The 10,078-nt window shown below is 40.3% G+C and overlaps 1 protein-coding gene across 2 annotated transcripts in view; it reads left to right on the plus strand.

Moving 5' to 3' along the window:
• The window catches only part of odf2a (outer dense fiber of sperm tails 2a), a 143,885-nt gene that overhangs the window by 8,049 nt on the left and 125,758 nt on the right, over positions 1-10,078 (plus strand). The window lies entirely within an intron of this gene.

The raw sequence follows: 10,078 nt of genomic DNA on the forward strand, positions 1-10,078 counted from the left end.
CTCCAGCATCTGCAGTTCCTACTATCTCTAGAAGACTATACTGACCTTTTCCCCCCAGAACCAAAAACCTCATTGACACCTTTGTGCTACCCTGCAATTAGACACGGCCTGGTAAAAACTTGATTTTAAAAATATAATTCCTGTTTTCGAACCCCTCCATGACCTCGCACTTATCTACCCCTGTAATCTCATACCAATCTATGACCCGCTGAACCACCTGTATTCCTCCAAATCTGGCCTCTTTCAAATTCACCATTTTATTTGCTCCACCACTGGCAGCTGTGCTCTCAGTTGACCGGACATGAAGCTCTGAAATTCCTCCCCAAGCTTCTCCACCTCACCTCCTTTAAGATGTTCCTTAAAATGTTGCTTTTTGACCATGCTTTGGGTCATCTGTCCAATTGCAGCCAGATATGAAGTTTTGTTTCACAACACTCGTGCATAGTGTTTTAGGATGCTTTAATATGATAAGGATGCTACATAAATACAAGTTTTTGTTGAACAACTGGGATACAACGACTATGATACAAACAGGCAAATATAATGAGTAACGACGACCCACCATCTGCTAGCATGAGCAAGATGAGACTCTGATTGGAGTGAAACATCTTAATCTAGACAGGCAGCAATACTAGACATTAGTTGCCATATGAACCACTAGCCACAGGAGACTGACTAATGGGAATATGAACCATCACTTTCTGAGCCTGGTCTCAAACAAAAAACCTAAATGTATTGCTATAAAATGCACTAATGCACATAGCCTTTAAGCAGTAATTACAAAATAAAATGCAAGAGATAAGGTAGACAAAGAAAAAATATCACTAGCTAATGGTACAGGACTGTGGGACATAAATTGAAAGACAAGAAATACACAGGACATGAAGAAGGATTCCCCCCCCCCCACATATTATTTCAATGGGAAATTGGATGGGTAATTCATGGAAATAAACCTGCAGGACTACAGTGATAAAATGGAGGATTGGGACTGACTGGATTATTTTACAGAGAGATAGCATGGATTCAATGGGCCAAATGGCTTCCTCCTATGTCATAATGACTCCATAAACTGAATCTATGACAAAACTAAACCAAAACGAGCTGAGGAAACAGGGTAAAATGAATATAACATCCATGGTGCATTCAAAACAGAGACAAGAAAGTTCTTTGTCTTGGTTATTTTAACCTTAACTTGTAAAACTAAAATATACAGTGCAAGTTAAAAAACAGCCATCCTAGCCAGGGAAATAGCATCAATGAGGATATATACTGCAAATGGCAATCAGAGCACATAAGGGCATTTCAACAATGACTACTGTCCTAAAAGTAATATGAAACCTCCTGTTATTGTACAAGGAGCTACATAAATGCAAGCTTTTCCCTTCCTTTTAACTTGCATGCTTATTGAGTCATTACTTCTAAAGCAAAAATCATTGAAGAAATCGGTCTCCTGCTGTATCTTTCCTCCACAGCGAGTACTAAACAAATGCAGATGAACATTTTGCCCACCTTCAACCTTTATAAATATTGCTACCACTAAATTAAGTTGCTCTAAATATATCAATAAAAATCAGGACTGCAGGAAATTTTATTTTTAAAGGATATTCTGCCAGTATATCAAGTAGTTAGATACACTACACCGAGACATAAATTCCCAGTGATAATTTTGAATACTTTTCTGTCAACCTGCTGCAAAGTAGTATGAAAATCCATGCAAGTAGTGACAGATTTAATTTGGCTTACAAAGTTCAGTTTGTGCAAATTCACTCGCCATTTTTGAGAACAATGGGTATCTGGGCATGAATTAAGAAATACATGTCAGGTAGTGCAGGGCTACTGAAACCTGCATCCAAAGATTTCTATGCTCAGCCAGCTAGAATAATTCGGATTATACCTTCCAATTAGCAAAGGTGATGTCTATCATACTCAAAACCTTGGACCCACTGTTTTGATCCATACTATCATTTTTATTCAACCTCATTGTTGACAGACAAGTTGATGACTGTATGTCTACAGTTGGTGCAATTATCCCTGTTGTTCATCTCCACATGGATTATGTAAAATACATTTGTTTCTTGCATACGTCACACTTCAGGTGACAAACTTCAAGCAAACCAAATGCTGATTCTTCCTGACTCCAATCCGCAGAGTTCCCTCACTAATGCTGGACATTCATTAGGCCCCAGGTTTTAAGCAATTAAATTTTATTGCCTTAAAGGGAGGAGCTACTTTAAATAAAGCAGAATACAAATGTGCTACACATATAGTGCAATGTTCTGGTTTGTAATCCTTGGTTTGCTGCAAGACCACTACTAACATACAAGTGCTGTCAGATGTCGTCAATGTACCACTCCTGTAGAGAAACTGCAAGTCTGTAAGATCTGGGATAGTAGGAACTGCAGATGCTGGTGAATCCGAGACAACAAGGTGCAGGGCTGGATGAACACAGCAGGCCAAGCAGCATCATAGGAGCAGAGAGGCTGACGTTTCGGGCCTAGACCCTTGATCAGACCAGAACATTGCACTATGTGTGTAGCACATTGTATTCTGCTTTATTGTATTCTGTACTTTGCTTTATTTGCTTTATTTGTATTCTGCTTTATTCAGATCACCTGGGTTGAGACTGGGAATTCACATTATCAAGCCCCTGATATAATTTGTTTCCCATCTGGTTCACTGTCAATCAGCCTCCTCCAACTGGGAGGATGAAAAAAAATTGCACCATCTGCTTCTCAGCAAAATCCATGTTCCTCCATGATCAGTCAGAAATGAAGAATTCAAGGAAATGAAAATTATAGCAAAATATATTCCCGCTCCTTGTTTTTGCATTTAGGCAAAAGAGTAAGCAAGTAATATTTTTCATTATTCTGCAGTTTTTAAGTGGTTCCAGCATGGCAAAGAATTAATGCTTTTGTTACCACGAGGCTTAACTATTTTAATCTTCTCCTGGCAGCCTCCCGTCCTACATAAATCTAAGCACACCCAAGAATTTGCTACACATCCTAATTTGGGCTAAGTACCATTCACTGATTACCTGTGCACAAAGACTTACTTTGTCTCCTGGTCCAGAAAAATGTGCACCTTAGTTTCTAAATCCCTCCATGGTGTCCTTCCATAATGATAACTTCTCCAATTGTTTCATAGGTGAATTATCAAACAAATTTGACATAGAACCATCAAAGACATTGAGACAGATTGACTACGCTCAAAGAGGTCATTTTACAGTGTGTTCTAAAAGGTGTGGTGGTGGTGGAGGGGCAAACAACCATCATCCTGCAGATCCCATATGTCGGTCGATACACCACGGAAGCTGTGCCCCAAGGTACCAAGGTCCTAAACTCTGACATCTCTTCCTTCAGCCTCTCCATCTCTTGCATATCTTTTAGAACACCCCATACAATATTACCTCTCTGATTGAGCTTAGTCAATGTCTTCTTTGATGGTTCTGTCAAATTTTGTATGATAATTCACCTATGAAACAACCTGACGCATTTTACTACTTTTAAAGTGCTATATAAATGCAAATTGTTGTTGCTGTTCCGAAGATCATTACAAATCTCCATTACTAATCCCACCCTTTTGAGAGAAAGCTAAGAATCCCTAAATTGGTCCAACACATGATGGTACAAAGACCCGTTGATGCCTTTCAGAAGTGTGCATAAATTTGCACCGAGCTATGACTAACTGGAAAAAATGAACACGTTTCAGACAAAATAATTTACTGTACTTTGCATGGTAACATCTGTTGTCACTTAGCAACAGGGTTAAGAAATTACACTATGGCAGATTGGGCCGGTTTTCTTTTGCAGATTGTGTTTTTATGTAACTCTGCTATACAAATATTACAAAAAACCATGCGGCAGGTCTGACATTTGTTCCAACAAGTACATTCATTTCAGATTTTGGCATTAGACCTATCAAGGCACCTTCAGCACACTAAGTGTAAACTTCCTCAGAACAATGGAATGGAGGGTTTGAAGAGCTTTGTCTTGAAGTCCCATTATGCTGGTTGCAAGGTACTGAGTCCTCACAGCTTGTTCAATTTGACTTTGAAGCAAGCACTTCAGATTCAAAGGATTATTACTACACCTGATTTCTTTTCTCCTGCCTTGATCCTGTTTCAAAAGCCCAATCTGTATTCTCAGACCAAAAGACCCAAACATCAATTTTGTTCAAGGTTATGCTCAAAGATTTAAATTGTCTCAGAAGATCATAAGAAATAGGAGTAAGATTAAGCCATTTGGCTTGAGACTACACCACCAATCACACCAAGGCTGATTTGATGGAGATGTTAAATTTCCCTTACCTGCTGATCCACTCTCCATACCCTCAACTCCTTTGTCAATCAAAAGGTCTCTCCCCTCTCAAACGTTACTTGAAACAACATTAATTTTTGAGGGGAAAACAAATTACTGCAGATGCTGGAAATCTGAACTAAAAACAGAAAATGCTAGAAAATAGGTCCATCAGAAACTGCACAGACAGAAAGAGAGCCAACATCCCCAGTCAATTGCTCTTCACCAATATTAGAAAAAAGTTAGAAATATAATAGGTTTTGAACAAGTGGGAAGGCAGGAGTGAGGGTGAAAGGGAAACAAAAGGGAAGGCTGTGATAGAGTGCAAGGCAGTAGAGATTAAACAGCAGAAGGTTTCATGATACATGGCCAAGGAAATGTTCCATTAATTTTAAACCCAGAGACACTAGGATTTAGATAATCTCACAGTATTGGTCAGTGGGACTGTGCTGAGAGCTATGGGAAATGTAACCACAGACATTCTATGTCCTTTGCCAATTGATGCAGAATGCTGAAGCCCAGGTGAATCAAGCATTTTCAGATGTCTGTTTTGTTTAAATAACATTGCATGGGAGATGAAATCCCATTTAAACGAGCATTCACTAAGGCTCATTCAAAAGCACCTTCGAAATTCTCAATTTCTACCAACTAAAAGGTCGAGGGCCATAAGATGTAGCAGCAGAATTAGACCATTTGGTCCATCAAGTGTACTCCACCATTTAATCATGTTTGATAGATTTCTCAACCCCGTTCCCCTGCCTTCTCCTTGTAACACTTGATCCCCTTACTAATCAAGACAAGACCATAAGAGGGGATGCATGGGAACATCACCTGTAAGATCCCACATACCCCCTAATCTGCCACACTCATCCCCATCCCTTTTACATACCACCCTCACCTATCAGCGTTTCTTCACTGTTGACTGGTCAGAATTCTGGAACTCCCTTCCTAACAGTATGGTGTACCTACACCGCTGGACTGAGGTGGTTCACTGCCAAGGAAACTCAGGATGGGCAACGAATGCCAGTGTGGCCAGTGATGCCTATATCCCATAAATTAATAAGAAAATCAAAAATGCAATATGAATAACAACCTGCGTTATTTGGAATTTACTATACAGAACAGACTTTATGGCTCAACTTCTGTTTATGTTCTACACAACTTCCAGCTAACGCCATCAATATATTCTTTTATTCCTTTCTACTTCATCTGTTTATCTAACTTTCCCTTAAGATGTATCTGTTATTTGTCACTCCTTACGGTATCACTGCTAACAAAAGATTATTGACCTGTAACATTTAATAATTTTGTTTCTCTTTGCTTAGATCTTCCTGGCCTGCGCATTTCCAGCATTTTCTGTTTATATTTCAAATTTCTAGCATTTGCAACAATTGGCCCATTACATTTATGACTCCCAGTTTTGGTCTCTCCCACAAATTAAAACATCTTTCCCAAGTCCACCCTATTGAAAACCTTCCTGATCTTAAAAGACCTCTATCTGGTCTTCAGTGTTATTTAAACCCCACTGAACTACTTGCGCAACGTACATTTCCAAGACCAGTGACTGCTGCTCCTAGGGCTTCCATCAACACTACTCGACAGGCACTTTATCATTTCTGGGCTGGCTTTGGGAAAGCAGCACTGTACTGGCTTATCATTGTCACTTCCTAATTTATTTTCCAGCAGGTCCCAGATCACAACCTAGGATTTGGGTAAACAGAAAAGCAGCCTTTTGTAGATGGAAGAAGGTATATCAACCCTTTTACATAACCAAGCACAGTCAAGGAAAGAAAGACTTTTGATTTCAGTTGCTCTTTATAAACATTAACCAACAAACATCTATTAGGAGGTGCACAAACTGCCCAAAATGGCTGCCTTCTAATATTTCTCATGATCATTGAGCACCCCCCTCCACCAACTCTTATTTTAGATTTCAGCTGTGGTTCAGCTGATAACACACAGCCCACGTTAGAAGGTTTAGTTCCACTACCTGACACCAACAGCACAGTACAAGGTATTGCACTGTCAAAGAGGCAGACTTTGGGTGCGACATTAGTTGAGCTGTCTGAATTGGGTGTAAAAGGACAAGGTAGTTCTCCATAATGTCCCAGGAAATATTTAAATTAACATCACCAAGACAACTACATTAAGATGCTGATAGTGGATTTCTGCTGCATGCAGATTGGCTGCTTTGTTTCCTGTATTAGAATGAAGACCTCACTTCAAAAGTACAGCACTTAGGGATACTCCAAGGGTGTGAAAGATACTTCTAAACTTCGAGCTATGCTGTCTTTCCTACTCCCACAGAGCACAAGATGCTCTGCCTCCAACAAGTCAAAAACCTCTCTATCCAAGGGATATACTCAAACTGTAAACAAAAGCAATTACAGCACATAGACTACAGCAACTCAGGAAGGCAGCTCTCCACCAACTTCTCAAGGATAACTAGGGATAGGCATAAATTCTGGCCCAACCAGTGATGCCCACCGCTCACAAGCGAATTTAACAAAAAAACAAATCTGATGTGATTACTGATACTGAAATTAGGCCAGTGACTGTTGCTCCTGAGCCACCATGCCGCCCTGTTATATGAACATTTATATCTACAAGATTTAAGAAAAAACTAAAAAAGGTAGCCAATGTTGAAAATCCCTGTTTATACTGCAACGTTGCAAGATTGGAATCCAGCTCAAAATGTACTCCAGAGGTGGGTGCATGTTAAGCCAGGATAGACTCAGAATTTGTGCTGGGAATTAAATATTGGATTCTGCTTAAATATAGGTTGAGCGAACCTCAAATTTGCCAAAATAAACAGGGCATTTCAATTTGTTTGAATATGGGTTTATGCACAATTGACACTCAAATGGCCTCTATATTGTTCCAATGCTAGAACAGAGCTCATTCTGGAATGGAGTTAGATTCTACTACCGTGTTTTGTAATTGAAAATGATGAAGTTAAAACATCCCAAAATGCAAGCTGTTTAAGCTCTCAAGAGAGGAAAAGTGCCACATCAGACACAATTAAGACACATGGAGATGGAAATTTTTCATATTCATTACAGTGCAGTAATTGCACTGAATGGTTAGGATCTGGAAGGCAGTACCTGAAAATGCGGTGGAGGAGGATTTAATTGACAATATGAAGAACGTTATCCAATAAAGAAAAATGTGCAGGGTTATGGGCAGAAAGTGACAGGGCAAAGCTTGGCAAATTACTCCTTTGAACAGGCTGCATAGGCGCAGCAGGACAAATAGCTTCCTTCTGTGCAGTAAAAATTCTGTGATTCTGTAATTGATGCTTTAATGGACATAGGTGAGAAATACTTCAACTTATAAAAGGGTAGTAAAAAATTGGGACTTCTCTTCCATGAATAGCATTTGATGCTAGATGGGAACTGTTAATTTTAAATCTGAGATCAATAAGATAACAAAGGTATTCAGGGCTATGAGACAAAAGTGGATACATGGAGTTAGGTTTTAGATCAGCCATGATCTTACTGAAAAGGAGGAACAGGCTGAAGGGGCTAAATAATTTCCTCTTCTGCCTACATTTCTATTAGGCTGCCCTGTTCATCATCATCTCCATTCAGATGGAGTAACCGCAGCATGTCACTGCCATAAGCGTGGTGCTCAGCACCTTTTCACACCCAGGATCCACTGGAATGTGGAAACCCAATTGCTGAATCAGTGGAAACCCTCAGGGACTAGATCTTCCTCCTTGCTCTCGAAAAACTTGAACCAGCCCTCACTAACACTGCATTGTGGGTCATACTCCCAACTTGTGGACTGAGGGATGCTCAGCTGTTTCCTGTCAGCTAGAGCCCTTCAATATAACTTTGCTGAGTGCAATTGAGAGAATATAAATTCAGATGACACAATGCTGTGGAAGAGAAAATCAGATGCCCTTACTCTACGCACTTAGATGCAAATTCGTTTTCTATCTGACAAGTATTCCTTTCCTCTGCTCCTCTATACACTGTACTTGTCCAGCAAGAGTTGGTCTGAGTAATCTTAACTTGCAGCATTTCCTTGATCCTGAGGGATAACCATAGCTTCTTCCCTGAACTATTCTACTACAGCCCCCTTGTGATGAAAGTGCACCCACAGTGCCATTAGATAGGCAGTTCCAAGGTTCTAACCCCAGTGATCATGGAGCACTGGCAATGTGTCCAAGTCAGGATGTTGTGAAAATGAAGGGCAATTTAGAGGTGATAGTGGCCCCATGCACCTGCTGCCCTTGTCCTTCGACATGATGGTGGTCATGCATTTGGGAGGTGCTTTGAAAAAGCCTCAGTATGTTGCTGCAGTGCCAGCTGGGGATAGTGCATACTGCAGTCAACAAAGAGTGCTGGAAGCAGAGGGAGTAATATGCAGGCATTCACCTCAACTGCAGTACTAAATGCAGTAACGTACTCTTTAAAATGCAAAATTCTGTTTTTCTCTTACGGAATAAAACTATGCCAGAGATCAGAAACAGAAGCTCAATTTAAGCAATCAAACATATGCTGGTGTATTTTTCTCCACACCAGAATACGTATTTCCCACTTGAACAATCTATGCAGGCTGTTCCAATAGTGTTTTAGGACAAAAAATTCGACACTTGAGCTATGTTCTGCAGAGAGATTATCTTTCCAATCTTATCAACTATTTCTGAAATGATTTTACATTTTTAATGTTGCATTACTACTTCAAATGTAGTAATATCAAATGGATAAAATCATATGCAAGCAACCACAATAAATGAATACAAAACCAAAAAAATCCTAGGAAGAGGAGTATGCTGTTTGGCCTGTGAGCTTTTTCTGCCATTATGTTGGAATTCTCTCAACTTGGCTAGATGATGCAGCTGTAACAGCACAAGAAACTCACCATCACCCAAGACAAAACAGCCCATTTGACTGGTACCATATTCAACATATCCATCATATACTATTCTTTGTTCATGATCTGGAGATTTTATTTTAATACACATAGACTAAGGTTCTATTTTTATTACAAGGGATTATAGGCATTTTTAAATAGGGTAGGGTGCTTTTGGCAAATAGCATGCTGCCCATTGTTCCATGAAAATCACAAGTAGGTGGCCATGCTCAAGATTCCCATTTTGTCTTTATCCTAACAAGTTATCTAATGTTATTTCTCCACTGTAGTGTCTCCCCCATAGGCAGGGAAGTTATATATCGACCAGAAGCCATCTTAAAATCACTCCTCTGCTTTTACTAGCAAATGTATCTCCACAGTTCCGCCAATCAGTCTGTAATTATTCCTCAACCTCCCTTGTCACAACCAGAACTGAGTTTTGGAGTAGATCTGTAGCTCGGGTTGTGGGTGTTGAGGTTGGTTGGCTCGCCGAGCTGGTTTGTTGTTCCGCAGACGTTTCGTTACCGTGCTTGGTAACATCCTCAGTGCAGCCTACGATGAAGCGTCGGTGTGTTTTCCCGCCTGGTTTTTAAAAACTCTGGGGTCCGTTGCGACGGACTGCCTCACTTCCGGGTTTCCTCCGTAGTGGAATGTATATGGGGTAGAGTTCAACGTGTTTACTAATAGCAGGCTTCGTGGAGTGCCATGCTTCCAGGAATTCTCGTGCTTGTCTCTGCCTAGCCTGTCCCAGGATCTTGGTGTTGTCCCAGTCGAAGTCGTGGTTCTCCTTGTCCATGTGGATTGAGATGAGTGAGTATTGGTCGTGTCTTTTTGTAGCCAGTTGGTGTTCATGTACTCTTGTTGTTAGTTTCCTTCCTGTTTGTCCGATGTAGTGTTTCTCGCAGTCTCTGCAGGGGATCTTG

The sequence above is a fragment of the Rhincodon typus genome, chromosome 28 (genome assembly GCF_021869965.1).
Source record: "Rhincodon typus isolate 14 chromosome 28, sRhiTyp1.1, whole genome shotgun sequence".
NCBI classification, from domain to species: domain Eukaryota; kingdom Metazoa; phylum Chordata; class Chondrichthyes; order Orectolobiformes; family Rhincodontidae; genus Rhincodon; species Rhincodon typus.